General features: G+C 39.6%; 2 non-coding genes across 2 annotated transcripts; both read right to left on the minus strand.

Moving 5' to 3' along the window:
• Positions 1-248: 248 nt before the first annotated feature.
• Positions 249-321, minus strand: TRNAK-CUU (transfer RNA lysine (anticodon CUU)). Its single transcript has one exon. It is a non-coding gene; the product is annotated as a tRNA-Lys (tRNA).
• A 9,688-nt stretch (positions 322-10,009) lies between these two features.
• TRNAK-CUU (transfer RNA lysine (anticodon CUU)) lies at positions 10,010-10,082 on the minus strand. Its single transcript has one exon. It is a non-coding gene; the product is annotated as a tRNA-Lys (tRNA).
• Between the last annotated feature and the right edge of the window lie 14,560 nt (positions 10,083-24,642).

Here is a 24,642-nt window from a genome sequence, read left to right on the forward strand (position 1 = left end):
AGGAAATAGCCGATTAAACCTGTGTGGAAAAAAGTCTTATTTGTGTTTTCTCCACATTATTTTATAGTAAGATGATACATACTTTTTCTTTTACAGTGAATACATTAAGGTGTGGTATTGCCCCATTACACATCATCCAGACATGCATTCATATATTGCATGTTAACAATCAAAATATTGCAAATATTGTAAAGAGACTTTCAATTTCTATTTTTTTGGTCAAAAAGCACTAAAATTTTAGTTGTTTTCGCCCAACGTGGGGCTCGAACCCACGACCCTGAGATTAAGAGTCTCATGCTCTACCAACTGAGCTAGCCGGGCTCCTTTGGATGCCTATAGTTTTCTTCCCTATCCCTGCACTGCCGTTTTCCACAGATAGGATGCTGTGTAATCATAGGCTCTGGTGGAGTTTGGAAAGAAAATACACATCAGCCAGAGGCAGAAATAGTCTAAGAAAGTATCAAACACAATTACCAGTCAATATCAGAACACATTGAAGAATATCAGGAAATAGCCGATTAAACCTGTGTGGAAAAAAGTCTTATTTGTGTTTTCTCCACTTTATTTTATAGTAAGATGATACATACTTTTTCTTTTACAGTGAATACATTAAGGTGTGGTATTGCCCCATTGCACATCATCCAGACATGCATTCATATATTGCATGTTAACAATCAAAATATTGCAAATATTGTAAAGAGACTTTCAATTTCTATTTTTTTGGTCAAAAAGCACTAGAATTTTAGTTGCTTTCGCCCAACGTGGGGCTCGAACCCACGACCCTGAGATTAAGAGTCTCATGCGCTACCGACTGAGCAAGCCAGGCTCCTTTGGATGCCCATAGTTTTCTTCCCTATCCCTGCACTGCCGGTTTCCACAGATAGGATGTATTTTTTTGGTCAAAAAGCACTACAATTTTAGTGGTTTTCGCCCAACATGGGGCTCGAACCCACAACCCTGAGATTAAGAGTCTCATGCTCTACCGACTGAGCTAGCCGGGCTCCTTTGGATGCCTATAGTTTTCTTCCCTATCCCTGCACTGCCGTTTTCCACAGATAGGATGCTGTGTAATCATAGGCTCTGGTGGAGTTTGGAAAGAAAATACACATCAGCCAGAGGCAGAAATAGTCTAAGAAAGTATCAAACACAATTACCAGTCAATATCAGAACGCATTGAAGAATATCAGGAAATAGCCGATTAAACCTGTGTGGAAAAAAGTCTTATTTGTGTTTTCTCCACTTTATTTTATAGTAATATGATACATACTTTTTCTTTTACAGTGAATACATTAAGGTGTGGTATTGCCCCATTACACATCATCCAGACATGCATTCATATATTGCATGTTAACAATCAAAATATTGCAAATATTGTAAAGAGACTTTCAATTTCTATTTTTTTGGTCAAAAAGCACTAAAATTTTAGTTGTTTTCGCCCAACGTGGGGCTCGAACCCACGACCCTGAGATTAAGAGTCTCATGCGCTACCGACTGAGCAACCCGGGCTCCTTTGGATGCCCATAGTTTTCTTCCCTATCCCTGCACTGCCGGTTTCCACAGATAGGATGTATTTTTTTGGTCAAAAAGCACTACAATTTTAGTTGTTTTCGCCCAACGTGGGGCTCGAACTCACGACCCTGAGATTAAGAGTCTCATGCTCTACCGACTGAGCTAGCCGGGCTCTTTTGGATGCCTATAGTTTTCTTCCCTATCCCTGCACTGCCGTTTTCCACAGATAGGATGTATTTTTTTGGTCAAAAAGTACTACAATTTTAGTTGTTTTCGCCCAACGTGGGGCTCGAACCCACGACCCTGAAATTAAGAGTCTCATGCTCTACCGACTGAGCTAGCCAGGCTCCTTTGGATGCCTATAGTTTTATTCCCTATTCCTGCACTGCCGTTTTCCACAGATAGGATGCTGTGTAATCATAGGCTCTGGTGGAGTTTGGAAAGAAAATACACATCAGCCAGAGGCAAAAATAGTCTAAGAAAGTATCAAACACAATTACCAGTCAATATCAGAACGAATTGAAGATTATCAGGAAATAGCCGATTAAACCTGTGTGGAAAAAAGTCTTATTTGTGTTTTCTCCACTTTATTTTATAGTAAGATGATACATACTTTTTCTTTTACAGTGAATACATTAAGGTGTGGTATTGCCCCATTACACATCATCCAGACATGCATTCATATATTGCATGTTAACAATGAAAATATTGCAAATATTGTAAAGAGACTTTCAATTTCTATTTTTTTGGTCAAAAAGCACTACAATTTTAGTTGTTTTCGCCCAACGTGGGGCTCGAACCCACGACCCTGAGATTAAGAGTCTCATGCTCTACCGACTGAGCTAGCCGGGCTCCTTTGGATGCCTATAGTTTTCTTCCCTATCCCTGCACTGCCGCTTTCCACAGATAGGATGCTGTGTAATCATAGGCTCTGGTGGAGTTTGGAAAGAAAATACACATCAGCCAGAGGCAGAAATAGTCTAAGAAAGTATCAAACACAATTACCAGTCAATATCAGAACGCATTGAAGAATATCAGGAAATAGCCGATTAAACCTGTGTGGAAAAAAGTCTTATTTGTGTTTTCTCCACTTTATTTTATAGTAAGATGATACATACTTTTTCTTTTACAGTGAATACATTAAGGTGTGGTATTGCCCCATTACACATCATCCAGACATGCATTCATATATTGCATGTTAACAATCAACATATTGCAAATATTGTAAAGAGACTTTCAATTTCTATTTTTTTGGTCAAAAAGCATTAAAATTTTAGTTGTTTTCGCCCAACGTGGGGCTCGCACCCACGACCCTTAGATTAAGAGTCTCATGCTCTACCAACTGAGCTAGCCGGGTTCCTTTGGATGCCTATAGTTTTCTTCCCTATCCCTGCACTGCCGTTTTCCACAGATAGGATGCTGTGTAATCATAGGCTCTGGTGGAGTTTGGAAAGAAAATACACATCAGCCAGAGGCAGAAATAGTCTAAGAAAGTATCAAACACAATTACCAGTCAATATCAGAACGCATTGAAGAATATCAGGAAATAGCCGATTAAACCTGTGTGGAAAAAAGTCTTATTTGTGTTTTCTCCACTTTATTTTATAGTAAGATGATACATACTTTTTCTTTTACAGTGAATACATTAAGGTGTGGTATTGCCCCATTACACATCATCCAGACATGCATTCATATATTGCATGTTAACAATCAAAATATTGCAAATATTGTAAAGAGACTTTCAATTTCTATTTTTTTGGTCAAAAAGCATTAAAATTTTAGTTGTTTTCGCCCAACATGGGGCTCGCACCCACGACCCTGAGATTAAGAGTCTCATGCTCTACCGACTGAGCTAGCCGGGCTCCTTTGGATGCCTATAGTTTTCTTCCCTATCCCTGCACTGCCGTTTTCCACAGATAGGATGTATTTTTTTGGTCAAAGAGCACTACAAGTTTAGTTGTTTTCGCCCAACGTGGGGCTCGAACCCATGACCCTGAGATTAAGAGTCTCATGCTCTACCGACTCAGCTAGCCGGGCTCCTTTGGATGTCTATAGTTTTCTTCCCTATCCCTGCACTGCCGTTTTCCACAGATAGGATGCTGTGTAATTATAGGCTCTGGTGGAGTTTGGAAAGAAAATACACATCAGCCAGAGGCAGAAATAATCTAAGAAAGTATCAAACACAATTACCAGTCAATATCAGAACGCATTGAAGAATATCAGGAAATAGCCGATTAAACCTGTGTGGAAAAAAGTCTTATTTGTGTTTTCTCCACTTTATTTTATAGTAAGATGATACATACTTTTTCTTTTACAGTGAATACATTAAGGTGTGGTATTGCCCCATTACACATCATCCAGACATGCATTCATATATTGCATGTTAACAATCAAAATATTGCAAATATTGTAAAGAGACTTTCAATTTCTATTTTTTTGTTCAAAAAGCACTAAAATTTTAGTTGTTTTCGCCCAACGTGGGGCTCGAACCCACGACCGTGAGATTAAGAGTCTCATGCTCTACCGACTGAGCTAGCTGGGCTCCTTTGGATGTCTATAGTTTTCTTCCCTATCCCTGCACTGCCGCTTTCCACAGATAGGATGCTGTGTAATCATAGGCTCTGGTGGAGTTTGGAAAGAAAATACACATCAGCCAGAGGCAGAAATAGTCTAAGAAAGTATCAAACACAATTACCAGTCAATATCAGAACGCATTGAAGAATATCAGGAAATAGCCGATTAAACCTGTGTGGAAAAAAGTCTTATTTGTGTTTTCTCCACTTTATTTTATAGTAAGATGATACATACTTTTTCTTTTACAGTGAATACATTAAGGTGTGGTATTGCCCCATTACACATCATCCAGACATGCATTCATATATTGCATGTTAACAATGAAAATATTGCAAATATTGTAAAGAGACTTTCAATTTCTATTTTCTTGGTCAAAAAGCACTAAAATTTTAGTTGTTTTCGCCCAACGTGGGGCTCGAACCCACGACCCTGAGATTAAGAGTCTCATGCTCTACCGACTGATCAAGCCTGGCTCCTTTGAATGCCCATAGTTTTCTTCCCTATCCCTGCACTGCCGTTTTCCACAGATAGGATGTATTTTTTTGGTCAAAAAGCACTACAATTTTAGTTGTTTTCACCCAACGTGGGGCTCGAGCCCACGACCCTGAGATTAAGAGTCTCATGCTCTACCGACTGAGCTAGCCGGGCTCCTTTGGATGCCTATAGTTTTCTTCCCTATCCCTGCACTGCTGCTTTCCACAGATAGGATGGAAAAAAGTCTTATTTGTGTTTTCTCCACTTTATTTTATAGTAAGATGATACATACTTTTTCTTTTACAGTGAATACATTAAGGTGTGGTATTGCCCCATTACACATCATCCAGACATGCATTCATATATTGCATGTTAACAATGAAAATATTGCAAATATTGTAAAGAGACTTTCAATTTCTATTTTTTTGGTCAAAAAGCACTAAAATTTTAGTTGTTTTCGCCCAACGTTTTCTTCCCTATCCCTGCACTGCCGCTTTACACAGATAGGATGTATTTTTTTGGTCAAAAAGCACTACAAGTTTAGTTGTTTTCGCCCAACGTGGGGCTCGAACCCACGACCCTGAGATTAAGAGTCTCATGCTCTACCGACTCAGCTAGCCGGGCTCCTTTGGATGCCTATAGTTTTCCTCCCTATCCCTGCACTGCCGTTTTCCACAGATAGGATGCTGTGTAATCATAGGCTCTGGTGGAGTTTGGAAAGAAAATACACATCAGCCAGAGGCAGAAATAATCTAAGAAAGTATCAAACACAATTACCAGTCAATATCAGAACGCATTGAAGAATATCAGGAAATAGCCGATTAAACCTGTGTGGAAAAAAGTCTTATTTGTGTTTTCTCCACTTTATTTTATAATAAGATGATACATACTTCTTCTTTTACAGTGAATACATTAAGGTATGGTATTGCCCCATTACACATCATCCAGACATGCATTCATATATTGCATGTTAACAATGAAAATATTGCAAATATTGTAAAGAGACTTTCAATTTCTATTTTATTGGTCAAAAAGCACTACAATTTTAGTTGTTTCCGCCCAACCCACGACCCTGAGATTAAGAGTCTCATGCTCTACCGACTGAGCTAGCCGGGCTCCTTTGGATGCCTATAGTTTTCTTCCCTATCCCTGCACTGCCGTTTTCCACAGATAGGATGTATTTTTTTGGTCAAAAAGCACTACAATTTTAGTTGTTTTCGCCCAACGTGGGGCTCGAAACCACGACCCTGAGATTAAGAGTCTCATGCTCTACCGACTGAGCTAGCCGGGCTCCTTTGGATGCCTATAGTTTTCTTCCCTATCCCTGCACTGCCGTTTTCCACAGATAGGATGCTGTGTAATCATAGGCTCTGGTGGAGTTTGGAAAGAAAATACACATCAGCCAGAGGCAGAAATAGTCTAAGAAAGTATCAAACACAATTACCAGTCAATATCAGAACGCATTGAAGAATATCAGGAAATAGCCGAATAAACCTGTGTGGAAAAAAGTCTTATTTGTGTTTTCTCCACTTTATTTTATAATAAGATGATACATACTTTTTCTTTTACAGTGAATACATTAAGGTATGGTATTGCCCCATTACACATCATCCAGACATGCATTCATATATTGCATGTTAACAATGAAAATATTGCAAATATTGTAAAGAGACTTTCAATTTCTATTTTTTTGGTCAAAAAGCAGTACAATTTTAGTTGTTTTCGCCCAACGTGGGGCTTGAACCCACGACCCTGAGATTAAGAGTCTCATGCTCTACCGACTGAGCTAGCCGGGCTCCTTTGGATGCCTATAGTTTTCTTCCCTATCCCTGCACTGCCGTTTTCCACAGATAGGATGTATTTTTTTGGTCAAAAAACACTACAATTTTAGTTGTTTTCGCCCAACGTGGGGCTCGACACCACGACCCTGAGATTAAGAGTCTCATGCTCTACCGACTGAGCTAGCCGGGCTCCTTTGGATGCCTATAGTTTTCTTCCCTATCCCTGCATTGCCGCTTTCCACAGATAGGATGCTGTGTAATCATAGGCTCTGGTGGAGTTTGGAAAGAAAATACACATCAGCCAGAGGCAGAAATAGTCTAAGAAAGTATCAAACACAATTACCAGTCAATATCAGAACGCTTTGAAGAATATCAGGAAATAGCTGACTGAACCTGTGTGAAAAAAAGTCTTATTTGTGTTTTCTCCACTTTATTTTATAATAAGATGATACATACTTTTTATTTTACAATGAATACATTAAGGTATGGTATTGCCCCATTACACATCATCCAGACATGCATTCATATATTGCATGTTAACAATGAAAATATTGCAAATATTGTAAAGAGACTTTCAATTTCTATTTTATTGGTCAAAAAGCACTACAATTTTAGTTGTTTTCGCCCAACCCACGACCCTGAGATTAAGAGTCTCATGCTCTACCGACTGAGCTAGCCGGGCTCCTTTGGATGCCTATAGTTTTCTTCCCTATCCCTGCACTGCCGTTTTCCACAGATAGGATGTATTTTTTTGGTCAAAAAGCACTACAATTTTAGTTGTTTTCGCCCAACATGGGGCTCGAACTGACGACCCTGAGATTAAGAGTCTCATGCTCTACCAACTGAGCTAGCCGGGCTCCTTTGGATGCCTATAGTTTTCTTCCCTATCCCTGCACTGCCGTTTTCCACAGATAGGATGCTGTGTAATCATAGGCTCTGGTGGAGTTTGGAAAGAAAATACACATCAGCCAGAGGCAGAAATAGTCTAAGAAAGTATCACACACAATTACCAGTCAATATCAGAACGCATTGAAGAATATCAGGAAATAGCCGATTAAACCTGTGTGGAAAAAAGTCTTATTTGTGTTTTCTCCACTTTATTTTATAGTAAGATGATACATACTTTTTCTTTTACAGTGAATACATTAAGGTGTGGTATTGCCCCATTACACATCATCCAGACATGCATTCATATATTGCATGTTAACAATCAAAATATTGCAAATATTGTAAAGAGACTTTCAATTTCTATTTTTTTGGTCAAAAAGTTTTCTCCCCTATTTTCGCCCAACGTTTTCTTCCCTATCCCTGCACTGCCGCTTTCCACAGATAGGATGTATTTTTTTGGTCAAAAAGCACTACAATTTTAGTTGTTTTCGCCCAACGTGGGGCTCGAAACCATGACCCTGAGATTAAGAGTCTCATGCTCTACCGACTGAGCTAGCTGGGCTCCTTTGGATGCCTATAGTTTTCTTCCCTATCCCTGCACTGCCGTTTTCCACAGATAGGATGTATTTTTTTGGTCAAAAAGCACTACAATTTTAGTTGTTTTCGCCCAACGTGGGGCTCGAAACCACGACCCTGAGATTAAGAGTCTCATGCTCTACCGACTGAGCTAGCCGGGCTCCTTTGGATGCCTATAGTTTTCTTCCCTATCCCTGCACTGCCGTTTTCCACAGATAGGATGCTGTGTAATCATAGGCTCTGGTGGAGTTTGGAAAGAAAATACACATCAGCCAGAGGCAGAAATAGTCTAAGAAAGTATCAAACACAATTACCAGTCAATATCAGAACGCATTGAAGAATATCAGGAAATAGCCGATTTAACCTGTGTGGAAAAAAGTCTTATTTGTGTTTTCTCCACTTTATTTTATAGTAAGATGATACATACTTTTTCTTTTACAGTGAATACATTAAGGTGTGGTATTGCCCCATTACACATCATCCAGACATGCATTCATATATTGCATGTTAACAATGAAAATATTGCAAATATTGTAAAGAGACTTTCAATTTCTATTTTTTTGGTCAAAAAGCACTAAAATTTTAGTTGTTTTCGCCCAACGTGGGGCTTGAACCCACGACCCTGAGATTAAGAGTCTCATGCGCTACCGACTGAGCAAGCCGGCCTCCTTTGGATGCCCATAGTTTTCTTCCCTATCCCTGCACTGCCGGTTTCCACAGATAGGATGTATTTTTTTGGTCAAAAAGCACTACAATTTTAGTTGTTTTCCCCCAACGTGGGGCTCGAACCCACGACCCTGAGATTAAGAGTCTCATGCTCTACCGACTGAGCTAGCCGGGCTCCTTTGGATGCCTATAGTTTTCTTCCCTATCCCTGCACTGCCGTTTTCCACAGATAGGATGTATTTTTTTGGTCAAAAAGCACTACAATTTTAGTTGTTTTCGCCCAACATGGGGCTCGAACCCACGACCCTGAGATTAAGAGTCTCATGCTCTACTGACTGAGCTAGCCGGGCTCCTTTGGGTGCCTATAGTTTTCTTCCCTATCCCTGCATTGCCGCTTTCCACAGATAGGATGCTGTGTAATCATAGGCTCTGGTGGTGTTTGGAAAGAAAATACACATCAGCCAGAGGCAGAAATAGTCTAAGAAAGTATCAAACATAATTACCAGTCAATATCAGAACACTTTGAAGAATATCAGGAAATAGCTGACTGAACCTGTGTGAAAAAAAGTCTTATTTGTGTTTTCTCCACTTTATTTTATAATAAGATGATACATACTTTTTATTTTACAATGAATACATTAAGGTATGGTATTGCCCCATTACACATCATCCAGACATGCATTCATATATTGCATGTTAACAATGAAAATATTGCAAATATTGTAAAGAGACTTTCAATTTCTATTTTTTGGTCAATAAGCACTACAATTTTAGTTGTTTTCGCCCAACCTACGACCCTGAGATTAAGAGTCTCATGCCCTACCGACTGAGCTAGCCGGGCTCCTTTGGATGCCTATAGTTTTCTTCCCTATCCCTGCACTGCCGTTTTCCACAGATAGGATGCTGTGTAATCATAGGCTCTGGTGGAGTTTGGAAAGAAAATACACATCAGCCAGAGGCAGAAATAGTCTAAGAAAGTATCAAACACAATTACCAGTCAATATCAGAACGCATTGAAGAATATCAGGAAATAGCCGATTAAACCTGTGTGGAAAAAAGTCTTATTTGTGTTTTCTCCACTTTATTTTATAGTAAGATGATACATACTTTTTCTTTTACAGTGAATACATTAAGGTATGGTATTGCCCCATTACACATCATCCAGACATGCATTCATATATTGCATGTTAACAATCAAAATATTGCAAATATTGTAAAGAGACTTTCAATTTCTAATTTTTTGGTCAAAAAGCACTAAAATTTTAGTTGTTTTCGCCCAACTTTTTCTTCCCTATCCCTGCACTGCCGCTTTCCACAGATAGGATGTATTTTTTTGGTCAAAAAGCACTACAATTTTAGTTGTTTTCGCCCAATGTGGGGCTCGAACCCACGACCCTGAGATTAAGAGTCTCATGCTCTACCGACTGAGCTAGCCGGGCTCCTTTGGATGCCTATAGTTTTCTTCCATATCCCTGCACTGCCGTTTTCCACAGATAGGATGTATTTTTTTGGTCAAAAAGCACTACAATTTTAGCTGTTTTCGCCCAACGTGGGGCTCGAACCCACGACCCTGAGATTAAGAGTCTCATGCTCTACCAACTGAGCTAGCCGGGCTCCTTTGGACGCCTATAGTTTTCTTCCCTATCCCTGCACTGCCCTTTTCCACAGATAGGATGCTGTGTAATCATAGGCTCTGGTGGAGTTTGGAAAGAAAATACACATCAGCCAGAGGCAGAAATAGTCTAAGAAAGTATCAAACACAATTACCAGTCAATATCAGAACGCATTGAAGAATATCAGGAAATAGCCGATTAAACCTGTGTGGAAAAAAGTCTTATTTGTGTTTTCTCCACTTTATTTTATAGTAAGATGATACATACTTTTTCTTTTACAGTGAATACATTAAGGTGTGGTATTGCCCCATTACACATCATCCAGACATGCATTCATATATTGCATGTTAACAATCAAAATATTGCAAATATTGTAAAGAGACTTTCAATTTCTATTTTTTTGGTCAAAAAGCACTAAAATTTTAGTTGTTTTCGCCCAACGTTTTCTTCCCTATCCCTGCACTGCCGCTTTCCACAGATAGGATGTATTTTTTTGGTCAAAAAGCACTACAATTTTAGTTGTTTTCGCCCAACGTGGGGCTTGAACCCACGACCCTGAGATTAAGAGTCTCATGCTCTACCGACTGAGCTAGCCGGGCTCCTTTGGATGCCTATAGTTTTCTTCCCTATCCCTGCACTGCCGTTTTCCACATATAGGATGTATTTTTTTGGTCAAAAAGCACTACAATTTTAGTTGTTTTCGCCCAACGTGGGGCTCGAACCCACGACCCTGAGATTAAGAGTCTCATGCTCTACCGACTGAGCTAGCCGGGCTCCTTTGGATGCCTATAGTTTTCTTCCCTATCCCTGCACTGCCGTTTTCCACAGATAGGATGCTGTGTAATAATAGGCTCTGGTGGAGTTTGGAAAGAAAATACACATCAGCCAGAGGCAGAAATAGTCTAAGAAAGTATCAAACACAATTACCAGTCAATATCAGAACGCATTGAAGAATATCAGGAAATAGCCGATTAAACCTGTGTGGAAAAAAGTCTTATTTGTGTTTTCTCCACTTTATTTTATAGTAAGATGATACATACTTTTTCTTTTACAGTGAATACATTAAGGTGTGGTATTGCCCCATTACACATCATCCAGACATGCATTCATATATTGCATGTTAACAATCAAAATATTGCAAATATTGTAAAGAGACTTTCAATTTCTATTTTTTTGGTCAAAAAGCACTAAAATTTTAGTTGTTTTCGCCCAACGTTTTCTTCCCTATCCCTGCACTGCCGCTTTCCACAGATAGGATGTATTTTTTTGGTCAAAAAGCACGACAATTTTAGTTGTTTTCGCCCAACGTGGGGCTCAAAACCACGACCCTGAGATTAAGAGTCTCATGCTCTACCGACTGAGCTAGCCGGGCTCTTTTGGATGCCTATAGTTTTCTTCCCTATCCCTGCACTGCCGTTTTCCACAGATAGGATGCTGTGTAATCATAGGCTCTGGTGGAGTTTGGAAAGAAAATACACATCAGCCAGAGGCAGAAATAGTCTAAGAAAGTATCAAACACAATTACCAGTCAATATCAGAACGCATTGAAGAATATCAGGAAATAGCCGAATAAACCTGTGTGGAAAAAAGTCTTATTTGTGTTTTCTCCACTTTATTTTATAATAAGATGATACATACTTTTTCTTTTACAGTGAATACATTAAGGTATGGTATTGCCCCATTACACATCATCCAGACATGCATTCATATATTGCATGTTAACAATGAAAATATTGCAAATATTGTAAAGAGACTTTCAATTTCTATTTTTTTGGTCAAAAAGCAGTACAATTTTAGTTGTTTTCACCCAACGTGGGGCTCGAACCCACGACCCTGAGATTAAGAGTCTCATGCTCTACCGACTGAGCTAGCCGGGCTCCTTTGGATGCCTATAGTTTTCTTCCCTATCCCTGCACTGCCGTTTTCCACAGATAGGATGTATTTTTTTGGTCAAAAAACACTACAATTTTAGTTGTTTTCGCCCAACGTGGGGCTCGAAACCACGACCCTGAGATTAAGAGTCTCATGCTCTACCGACTGAGGTAGTCGGGCTCCTTTGGATGCCTATAGTTTTCTTCCCTATCCCTGCATTGCCGCTTTCCACAGATAGGATGCTGTGTAATCATAGGCTCTGGTGGAGTTTGGAAAGAAAATACACATCAGCCAGAGGCAGAAATAGTCTAAGAAAGTATCAAACACAATTACCAGTCAATATCAGAACGCTTTGAAGAATATCAGGAAATAGCTGACTGAACCTGTGTGAAAAAAAGTCTTATTTGTGTTTTCTCCACTTTATTTTATAATAAGATGATACATACTTTTTATTTTACAATGAATACATTAAGGTATGGTATTGCCCCATTACACATCATCCAGACATGCATTCATATATTGCATGTTAACAATGAAAATATTGCAAATATTGTAAAGAGACTTTCAATTTCTATTTTATTGGTCAAAAAGCACTACAATTTTAGTTGTTTTCGCCCAACCCACGACCCTGAGATTAAGAGTCTCATGCTCTACCGACTGAGCTAGCCGGGCTCCTTTGGATGCCTATAGTTTTCTTCCCTATCCCTGCACTGCCGTTTTCCACAGATAGGATGTATTTTTTTGGTCAAAAAGCACTACAATTTTAGTTGTTTTCGCCCAACGTGGGGCTCGAACCCACGACCCTGAGATTAAGAGTCTCATGCTCTACCGACTGAGCTAGCCGGGCTCCTTTGGATGCCTATAGTTTTCTTCCCTATCCCTGCACTGCCGTTTTCCACAGATAGGATGCTGTGTAATCATAGGCTCTGGTGGAGTTTGGAAAGAAAATACACCTCAGCCAGAGGCAGAAATAGTCTAAGAAAGTATCAAACACAATTACCAGTCAATATCAGAACGCATTGAAGAATATCAGGAAATAGCCGATTAAACCTGTGTGGAAAAAGTCTTATTTGTGTTTTCTCCACTTTATTTTATAGTAAGATGATACATACTTTTTCTTTTACAGTGAATACATTAAGGTGTGGTATTGCCCCATTACACATCATCCAGACATGCATTCATATATTGCATGTTAACAATCAAAATATTGCAAATATTGTAAAGAGACTTTCAATTTCTATTTTTTTGGTCAAAAAGTTTTCTTCCCTATTTTCGCCCAACGTTTTCTTCCCTATCCCTGCACTGCCGCTTTCCACAGATAGGATGTATTTTTTTGGTCAAAAAGCACTACAATTTTAGTTGTTTTCGCCCAACGTGGGCTCGAACCCACGACCCTGAGATTAAGAGTCTCATGCTCTACCGACTGAGCTAGCCGGGCTCCTTTGGATGCCTATAGTTTTCTTCCCTATCCCTGCACTGCCGTTTTCCACAGATAGGATGTATTTTTTTGGTCAAAAAGCACTACAATTTTAGTTGTTTTCGCCCAACGTGGGGCTCGAAACCACGACCCTGCGATTAAGAGTCTCATGCTCTACCGACTGAGCTAGCCGGGCTCCTTTGGATGCCTATAGTTTTCTTCCCTATCCCTGCACTGCCGTTTTCCACAGATAGGATGCTGTGTAATCATAGGCTCTGGTGGAGTTTGGAAAGAAAATACACATCAGCCAGAGGCAGAAATAGTCTAAGAAAGTATCAAACACAATTACCAGTCAATATCAGAACGCATTGAAGAATATCAGGAAATAGCCGAATAAACCTGTGTGGAAAAAAGTCTTATTTGTGTTTTCTCCACTTTATTTTATAGTAAGATGATACATACTTTTTCTTTTACAGTGAATACATTAAGGTGTGGTATTGCCCCATTACACATCATCCAGACATGCATTCATATATTGCATATTAACAATGAAAATATTGCAAATATTGTAAAGAGACTTTCAATTTCTATTTTATTGGTCAAAAAGCACTACAATTTTAGTTGTTTTTCGCCCAACCCACGACCCTGAGATTAAGAGTCTCATGCTCTACCGACGGAGCTAGCCGGGCTCCTTTGGATGCCTATAGTTTTCTTCCCTATCCCTGCACTGCCGTTTTCCACAGATAGGATGTATTTTTTTGGTCAAAAAGCACTACAATTTTAGTTGTTTTCGCCCAACGTGGGGCTCGAACCCACGACCCTGAGATTAAGAGTCTCATGCTCTACCGACTGAGCTAGCCAGGCTCCTTTGGATGTCTATAGTTTTCTTCCCTATCCCTGCACTGCCGTTTTCCACAGATATGATGCTGTGTAATCATAGGCTCTGGTGGAGTTTGGAAAGAAAATACACATCAGCCAGAGGCAGAAATAGTCTAAGAAAGTATCAAACACAATTACCAGTCAATATCAGAACGCATTGAAGAATATCAGGAAATAGCCGATTAAACCTGTGTGGAAAAAAGTCTTATTTGTGTTTTCTCCACTTTATTTTATAGTAAGATGATACATACTTTTTCTTTTACAGTGAATACATTAAGGTGTGGTATTGCCCCATTACACATCATCCAGACATGCATTCATATATTGCATGTTAACAATCAAAATATTGCAAATATTGTAAAGAGACTTTCAATTTCTATTTTTTTGGTCAAAAAGCAGTACAATTTTAGTTGTTTTCGCCCAACGTGGGGCTCGAACCCACGACCCTGAGATTAAGAGTCTCATGCTCTACCGACTGAGCTAGCCGGGCTCCTTTGGATGCCTATAGTTTTCTTCCCTATCCCTGCACTGCCGTTTTCCACAGATAGGATGTATTTTTTTGGTCAAATAGCACAACAATTTTAGTTGTTTTTGCCCAACGTGGGGCTCGAACCCACGACCCTGAGATTAAGAGACTCATGCTCTACCGACTGAGCTAGCCGGGCTCTTTTGGATGCCTATAGTTTTCTTCCCTATCCCTGCATTGCCGCTTTCCACAGATAGGATGCTGTGTAATCATAGGCTCTGGTGGAGTTTGGAAAGAAAATACACATCAGCCAGAGGCAGAAATAGTCTAAGAAAGTATCAAACACAATTACCAGTCAATATCAGAACGCTTTGAAGAATATCAGGAAATAGCTGACTGAACCTGTGTGAAAAAAAGTCTTATTTGTGTTTTTTCCACTTTATTTTATAATAAGATGATACATACTTTTTATTTTACAATGAATACATTAAGGTATGGTATTGCCCCATTACACATCATCCAGACATGCATTCATATATTGCATGTTAACAATGAAAATATTGCAAATATTGTAAAGAGACTTTCAATTTCTATTTTATTGGTCAAAAAGCACTACAATTTTAGTTGTTTTTCGCCCAACCCACGACCCTGAGATTAAGAGTCTCATGCTCTACCGACTGAGCTAGCCGGGCTCCTTTGGATGCCTATAGTTTTCTTCCCTATCCCTGCACTGCCGTTTTCCACAGATAGGATGTATTTTTTTGGTCAAAAAGCACTACAATTTTAGTTGATTTCGCCCAACGTGGGGCTCGAACCCACGACCCTGAGATTAAGAGTCTCATGCTCTACCGACTGAGCTAGCCGGGCTCCTTTGGATGTCTATAGTTTTCTTCCCTATCCCTGCACTGCCGTTTTCCACAGATATGATGCTGTGTAATCATAGGCTCTGGTGGAGTTTGGAAAGAAAATACACATCAGCCAGAGGCAGAAATAGTCTAAGAAAGTATCAAACACAATTACCAGTCAATATCAGAACGCATTGAAGAATATCAGGAAATAGCCGATTAAACCTGTGTGGAAAAAAGTCTTATTTGTGTTTTCTCCACTTTGTTTTATAGTAAGATGATACATACTTTTTCTTTTACAGTGAATACATTAAGGTGTGGTATTGCCCCATTACACATCATCCAGACATGCATTCATATATTGCATGTTAACAATCAAAATATTGCAAATATTGTAAAGAGACTTTCAATTTCTATTTTTTTGGTCAAAAAGCACTAAAAGTTTAGTTGTTTTCGCCCAACGTTTTCTTCCCTATCCCTGCACTGCTGCTTTCCACAGATAGGATGTATTTTTTGGTCAAAAAGCACTACAATTTTAGTTGTTTTCGCCCAACGTGGGGCTCGAACCCACGACCCTGAGATGGATGTATTTTTTGGTCAAAAAGCACTACTATTTTAGTTGTTTTCGCCCAACGTGGGGCTCGAACCCACGACCCTGAGATTAAGAGTCTCATGCTCTACCGACTGAGCTAGCCGGGCTCCTTTGGATGCCTATAGTTTTCTTCCCTATACCTGCACTGCCGTTTTCCACAGATAGGATGTATTTTTTTGGTCAAAAAGCACTACAATTTTAGTTGTTTTCGCCCAACGTGGGGCTCGAACCCACGACCCTGAGATTAAGAGTCTCATGCTCTACCGACTGAGCTAGCCGGGCTCCTTTGGATGCTTATAGTTTTCTTCCCTATCCCTGCACTGCCGTTTTCCACAGATAGGATGCTGTGTAATCATAGGCTCTGGTGGAGTTTGGAAAGAAAGTACACATCAGCCAGAGGCAGAAATAGTCTAAGAAAGTATCAAACACAATTACCAGTCAATATCAGAACGCATTGAAGAATATCAGGAAATAGCCGAATAAACCTGTGTGGAAAAAAGTCTTATTTGTGTTTTCTCCACTTTATTTTATAGTAAGATGATACATACTTTTTCTTTTACAGTGAATACATTAAGCTGTGGTATTGCCCCATTACACATCATCCAGACATGCATTCATATATTGCATGTTAACAATCAAAATATTGCAAATATTGTAAAGAGACTTTCAATTTCTATTTTTTTGGTCAAAAAGCACTAAAATTTCAGTTGTTTTCGCCCAACGTGGGGCTCGAACCCACGACCCTGAGATTAAGAGTCTCATGCTCTACCGACTGAGCTAGCCGGGCTCCTTTGGATGCCTATAGTTTTCTTCCCTATCCCTGCCCTGCCGTTTTCCACAGATAGGATGTATTTTTTTGGTCAAAAAGCACTACAATTTTAGTTGTTTTCGCCCAACGTGGGGCTCGAACCCACGAACCTGAGATTAAGAGTCTCATGCTCTACCGACTGAGCTAGCGGGGCTCCTTTGGGTGCCTATAGTTTTCTTCCCTATCCCTGCACTGCCGTTTTCCACAGATAGGATGTATTTTTTTGGTCAAAAAGTACTACAATTTTAGTTGTTTTCGCCCAACGTGGGGCTCGAACCCAAGACCCTGAGATTAAGAGTCTCATGCTCTACCGACTGAGCTAGCCGGGCTCCTTTGGATGCCTATAGTTTTTTTCCCTATCCCTGCATTGCCGCTTTCCCCAGATAGGATGCTGTGTAATCATAGGCTCTGGTGGAGTTTGGAAAGAAAATACACATCAGCCAGAGGCAGAAATAGTCTAAGAAAGTATCAAACACAATTACCAGTCAATATCAGAACGCTTTGAAGAATATCAGGAAATAGCTGACTGAACCTGTGTGAAAAAAAGTCTTATTTGTGTTTTCTCCACTTTATTTTGTAATAAGATGATACATACTTTTTATTTTACAATGAATACATTAAGGTATGGTATTGCCCCATTACACATCATCCAGACATGCATTCATATATTGCATGTTAACAATGAAAATATTGCAAATATTGTAAAGAGACTTTCAATTTCTATTTTTTTGGTCAAAAAGCACTACAATTTTAGTTGTTTTCGCCCAACCCACGACCCTGAGATTAAGAGTCTCATGCTCTACCGACTGAGCTAGCCGGGCTCCTTTGGATGCCTATAGTTTTCTTCCCTATCCCTGCACTGCCGTTTTCCACAGATAGGATGTATTTTTTTGGTCAAAAAACACTACAATTTTAGTTGTTTTCGCCCAACGTGGGGCTCGAAACCACGACCCTGAGATTAAGAGTCTCATGCTCTACCGACTGAGCTAGCCGGTCTCCGTTGGATGCCTATAGTTTTCTTCCCTATCCCTGCATTGCCGCTTTCCACAGATAGGATGCTGTGTAATCATAGGCTCTGGTGGAGTTTGGAAAGAAAATACACATCAGCCAGAGGCAGAAATAGTCTAAGAAAGTATCAAACACAATTACCAGTCAATATCAGAACGCTTTGAAGAATATCAGGAAATAGCTGACTGAACCTGTGTGAAAAAAAGTCTTATTTGTGTTTTCTCCACTTTATTTTATAATAAGATGATACATACTTTTTATTTTACAATGAATACATTAAGGTATGGTATTGCCCCATTACACATCATCCAGACATGCATTCATATATTGCATGTTAACAATGAAAATATTGCAAATATTGTAAAGAGAGTTTCAATTTCTATTTTATTGGTCAAAAAGCACTACAACTTTAGTTGTTTTCGCCCAACCCACGACCCTGAGATTAAGAGTCTCATGCTCTACCGACTGAGCTAGCCGGGCTCCTTTGGATGCCTATAGTTTTCTTCCCTATCCCTGCACTGCCGTTTTCCACAGATAGGATGTATTTTTTTGGTCAAAAAGCACTACAATTTTAGTTGTTTTCGCCCAACGTGGGGCTCGAACCCACGACCCTGAGATTAAGAGTCTCATGCTCTACCGACTGAGCTAGCCGGGCTCCTTTGGATGCCTATAGTTTTCTTCCCTATCCCTGCACTGCCGTTTTCCACAGATAGGATGCTGTGTAATCATAGGCTCTGGTGGAGTTTGGAAAGAAAATACACATCAGCCAGAGGCAGAAATAGTCTAAGAAAGTATCAAACACAATTACCAGTCAATATCAGAACGCATTGAAGAATATCAGGAAATAGCCGATTAAACCTGTGTGGAAAAAAGTCTTATTTGTGTTTTCTCCACTTTATTTTATAGTAAGATGATACATACTTTTTCTTTTACAGTGAATACATTAAGGTGTGGTATTGCCCCATTACACATCATCCAGACATGCATTCATATATTGCATGTTAACAATCAAAATATTGCAAATATTGTAAAGAGACTTTCAATTTCTATTTTTTTGGTCAAAAAGTTTTCTTCCCTATTTTCGCCCAACGTTTTCTTCCCTATCCCTGCACTGCCGCTTTCCACAGATAGGATGTATTTTTTTGGTCAAAAAATCACTACAATTTTAGTTGTTTTCGCCCAACGTGGGGCTCGAACCCACGACCCTGAGATTAAGAGTCTCATGCTCTACCGACTGAGCTAGCCGGGCTCCTTTGGATGCCTATAGTTTTCTTCCCTATCCCTGCACTGCCGTTTTCCACAGATAGGATGCTGTGTAATCATAGGCTCTGGTGGAGTTTGGAAAGAAAATACACATCAGCCAGAGGCAGAAATAGTCTAAGAAAGTATCAAACACAATTACCAGTCAATATCAGAACGCATTGAAGAATATCAGGAAATAGCCGATTAAACCTGTGTGGAAAAAAGTCTTATTTGTGTTTTCTCCACTTTATTTTATAGTAAGATGATACATACTTTTTCTTTTACAGTGAATACATTAAGGTGTGGTATTGCCCCATTACACATCATCCAGACATGCATTCATATATTGCATGTTAACAATCAAAATATTGCAAATATTGTAAAGAGACTTTCAATTTCTATTTTTTTGGTCAAAAAGCACTAAAAGTTTAGTTGTTTTCGCCCAACGTTTTCTTCCCTATCCCTGCACTGCTGCTTTCCACAGATAGGATGTATTTTTTGGTCAAAAAGCACTACAATTTTAGTTGTTTTCGCCCAACGTGGGGCTCGAACGCACGACCCTGAGATTAAGAGTCTCATGCTCTACCGACTGAGCTAGCCGGGCTCCTTTGGATGCATATAGTTTTCTTCCCTATCCCTGCACTGCCGTTTTCCACAGATAGGATGTATTTTTTTGGTCAAAAAGCACTACAATTTTAGTTGTTTTCGCCCAACGTGGGGCTCGAACCCACGACCCTGAGATTAAGAGTCTCATGCTCTACCGACTGAGCTAGCCGGGCTCCTTTGGATACTTATAGTTTTCTTCCCTATCCCTGCACTGCCGTTTTCCACAGATAGGATGCTGTGTAATCATAGGCTCTGGTGGAGTTTGGAAAGAAAATACACATCAGCCAGAGGCAGAAATAGTCTAAGAAAGTATCAAACACAATTACCAGTCAATATCAGAACGCATTGAAGAATATCAGGAAATAGCCGATTAAACCTGTGTGGAAAAAAGTCTTATTTGTGTTTTCTCCACTTTATTTTATAGTAAGATGATACATACTTTTTCTTTTACAGTGAATACATTAAGGTGTGGTATTGCCCCATTACACATCATCCAGACATGCATTCATATATTGCATGTTAACAATCAAAATATTGCAAATATTGTAAAGAGACTTTCAATTTCTATTTTTTTGGTCAAAAAGCACTAAAAGTTTAGTTGTTTTCGCCCAACGTTTTCTTCCCTATCCCTGCACTGCTGCTTTCCACAGATAGGATGTATTTTTTGGTCAAAAAGCACTACAATTTTAGTTGTTTTCGCCCAACGTGGGGCTCGAACCCACGACCCTGAGATTAAGAGTCTCATGCTCTACCGACTGAGCTAGCCGGGCTCCTTTGGATGCATATAGTTTTCTTCCCTATCCCTGCACTGCCGTTTTCCACAGATAGGATGTATTTTTTTGGTCAAAAAGCACTACAATTTTAGTTGTTTTCGCCCAACGTGGGGCTCGAACCCACGACCCTGAGATTAAGAGTCTCATGCTCTACCGACAGAGCTAGCCGGGCTCCTTTGGATGCTTATAGTTTTCTTCCCTATCCCTGCACTGCCGTTTTCCACAGATAGGATGCTGTGTAATCATAGGCTCTGGTGGAGTTTGGAAAGAAAATACACATCAGCCAGAGGCAGAAATAGTCTAAGAAAGTATCAAACACAATTACCAGTCAATATCAGAACGCATTGAAGAATATCAGGAAATAGCCGAATAAACCTGTGTGGAAAAAAGTCTTATTTGTGTTTTCTCCACTTTATTTTATAGTAAGATGATACATACTTTTTCTTTTACAGTGAATACATTAAGGTGTGGTATTGCCCCATTACACATCATCCAGACATGCATTCATATATTGCATGTTAACAATCAAAATATTGCAAATATTGTCAAGAGACTTTCAATTTCTATTTTTTTGGTCAAAAAGCACTAAAATTTCAGTTGTTTTCGCCCAACGTGGGGCTCGAACGCACGACCCTGAGATTAAGAGTCTCATGCTCTACCGACTGAGCTAGCCGGGCTCCTTTGGATGCATATAGTTTTCTTCCCTATCCCTGCACTGCCGTTTTCCACAGATAGGATGTATTTTTTTGGTCAAAAAGCACTACAATTTTAGTTGTTTTCGCCCAACGTGGGGCTCGAACCCACGACCCTGAGATTAAGAGTCTCATGCTCTACCGACTGAGCTAGCCGGGCTCCTTTGGATACTTATAGTTTTCTTCCCTATCCCTGCACTGCCGTTTTCCACAGATAGGATGCTGTGTAATCATAGGCTCTGGTGGAGTTTGGAAAGAAAATACACATCAGCCAGAGGCAGAAATAGTCTAAGAAAGTATCAAACACAATTACCAGTCAATATCAGAACGCATTGAAGAATATCAGGAAATAGCCGATTAAACCTGTGTGGAAAAAAGTCTTATTTGTGTTTTCTCCACTTTATTTTATAGTAAGATGATACATACTTTTTCTTTTACAGTGAATACATTAAGGTGTGGTATTGCCCCATTACACATCATCCAGACATGCATTCATATATTGCATGTTAACAATCAAAATATTGCAAATATTGTAAAGAGACTTTCAATTTCTATTTTTTTGGTCAAAAAGCACTAAAAGTTTAGTTGTTTTCGCCCAACGTTTTCTTCCCTATCCCTGCACTGCTGCTTTCCACAGATAGGATGTATTTTTTGGTCAAAAAGCACTACAATTTTAGTTGTTTTCGCCCAACGTGGGGCTCGAACCCACGACCCTGAGATTAAGAGTCTCATGCTCTACCGACTGAGCTAGCCGGGCTCCTTTGGATGCATATAGTTTTCTTCCCTATCCCTGCACTGCCGTTTTCCACAGATAGGATGTATTTTTTTGGTCAAAAAGCACTACAATTTTAGTTGTTTTCGCCCAACGTGGGGCTCGAACCCACGACCCTGAGATTAAGAGTCTCATGCTCTACCGACAGAGCTAGCCGGGCTCCTTTGGATGCTTATAGTTTTCTTCCCTATCCCTGCACTGCCGTTTTCCACAGATAGGATGCTGTGTAATCATAGGCTCTGGTGGAGTTTGGAAAGAAAATACACATCAGCCAGAGGCAGAAATAGTCTAAGAAAGTATCAAACACAATTACCAGTCAATATCAGAACGCATTGAAGAATATCAGGAAATAGCCGAATAAACCTGTGTGGAAAAAAGTCTTATTTGTGTTTTCTCCACTTTATTTTATAGTAAGATGATACATACTTTTTCTTTTACAGTGAATACATTAAGGTGTGGTATTGCCCCATTACACATCATCCAGACATGCATTCATATATTGCATGTTAACAATCAAAATATTGCAAATATTGTCAAGAGACTTTCAATTTCTATTTTTTTGGTCAAAAAGCACTAAAATTTCAGTTGTTTTCGCCCAACGTGGGGCTCGAACCCACGACCCTGAGATTAAGAGTCTCATGCTCTACCGACTGAGCTAGCCGGGCTCCTTTGGATGCCTATAGTTTTCTTCCCTATCCCTGCACTGCCGTTTTCCACAGATAGGATGTATTTTTTTGGTCAAAAAGCACTACAATTTTAGTTGTTTTCGCCCAACATGGGGCTCGAACCCACGACCCTGAGATTAAGAGTCTCATGCTCTACCGACTGAGCTAGCCGGGCTCCTTTGGATGCCTATAGTTTTCTTCCCTATCCCTGCACTGCCGTTTTCCACAGATAGGATGTATTTTTTTGGTCAAAAAGTACTACAATTTTAGTTGTTTTCGCCCAACGTGGGGCTTGAACCCACGACCCTGAGATTAAGAGTCTCATGCTCTACCGACTGAGCTAGCCGGGCTCCTTTGGATGCCTATAGTTTTCTTCCCTATCCCTGCATTGCCGCTTTCCACAGATAGGATGCTGTGTAATCATAGGCTCTGGTGGAGTTTGGAAAGAAAATACACATCAGCCAGAGGCAGAAATAGTCTAAGAAAGTATCAAACACAATTACCAGTCAATATCAGAACGCTTTGAAGAATATCAGGAAATAGCTGACTGAACCTGTGTGAAAAAAAGTCTTATTTGTGTTTTCTCCACTTTATTTTATAATAAGATGATACATACTTTTTATTTTACAATGAATACATTAAGGTATGGTATTGCCCCATTACACATCATCCAGACATGCATTCACATATTGCATGTTAACAATGAAAATATTGCAAATATTGTAAAGAGACTTTCAATTTCTATTTTTTTGGTCAAAAATCACTACAATTTTAGTTGTTTTCGCCCAACCCACGACCCTGAGATTAAGAGTCTCATGCTCTACCGACTGAGCTAGCCGGGGTCCTTTGGATGCCTATAGTTTTCTTCCCTATCCCTGCACTGCCGTTTTCCACAGATATGATGCTGTGTAATCATAGGCTCTGGTGGAGTTTGGAAAGAAAATACACATCAGCCAGAGGCAGAAATAGTCTAAGAAAGTATCAAACACAATTACCAGTCAATATCAGAACGCATTGAAGAATATCAGGAAATAGCCGATTAAACCTGTGTGGAAAAAAGTCTTATTTGTGTTTTCTCCACTTTATTTTATAGTAAGATGATACATACTTTTTCTTTTACAGTGAATACATTAAGGTATGGTATTGCCCCATTACACATCATCCAGACATGCATTCATATATTGCATGTTAACAATCAAAATATTGCAAATATTGTAAAGAGACTTTCAATTTCTATTTTTTTGGTCAAAAAGCACTAAAATTTTAGTTGTTTTCGCCCAACGTTTTCTTCCCTATCCCTGCACTGCCGCTTTCCACAGATAGGATGTATTTTTTTGGTCAAAAAGCAGTACAATTTTAGTTGTTTTCGCCCAACGTGGGGCTCGAACCCACGACCCTGAGATTAAGAGTCTCATGCTCTACCGACTGAGCTAGCCGGGCTCCTTTGGATGCCTATAGTTTTCTTCCATATCCCTGCACTGCAGTTTTCCACAGATAGGATGTATTTTTTTGGTCAAAAAGCACTACAATTTTAGTTGTTTTCGCCCAACGTGGGGCTCGAACCCACGACCCTGAGATTAAGAGTCTCATGCTCTACCGACTGAGCTAGCCGGGCTCCTTTGGATGCCTATAGTTTTCTTCCCTATCCCTGCACTGCCGTTTTCCACAGATAGGATGCTGTGTAATCATAGGCTCTGGTGGAGTTTGGAAAGAAAATACACATCAGCCAGAGGCAGAAATAGTCTAAGAAAGTATCAAACACAATTACCAGTCAATATCAGAACGCATTGAAGAATATCAGGAAATAGCCGATTAAACCTGTGTGGAAAAAAGTCTTATTTGTGTTTTCTCCACTTTATTTTATAGTAAGATGATACATACTTTTTCTTTTACAGTGAATACATTAAGGTGTGGTATTGCCCCA

The sequence above is a fragment of the Ambystoma mexicanum genome, chromosome 4q, assembly GCF_040938575.1.
Source record: "Ambystoma mexicanum isolate Mex_15411 chromosome 4q, UKY_AmexF1_1, whole genome shotgun sequence".
Classification (NCBI taxonomy): Eukaryota; Metazoa; Chordata; class Amphibia; order Caudata; family Ambystomatidae; genus Ambystoma; species Ambystoma mexicanum.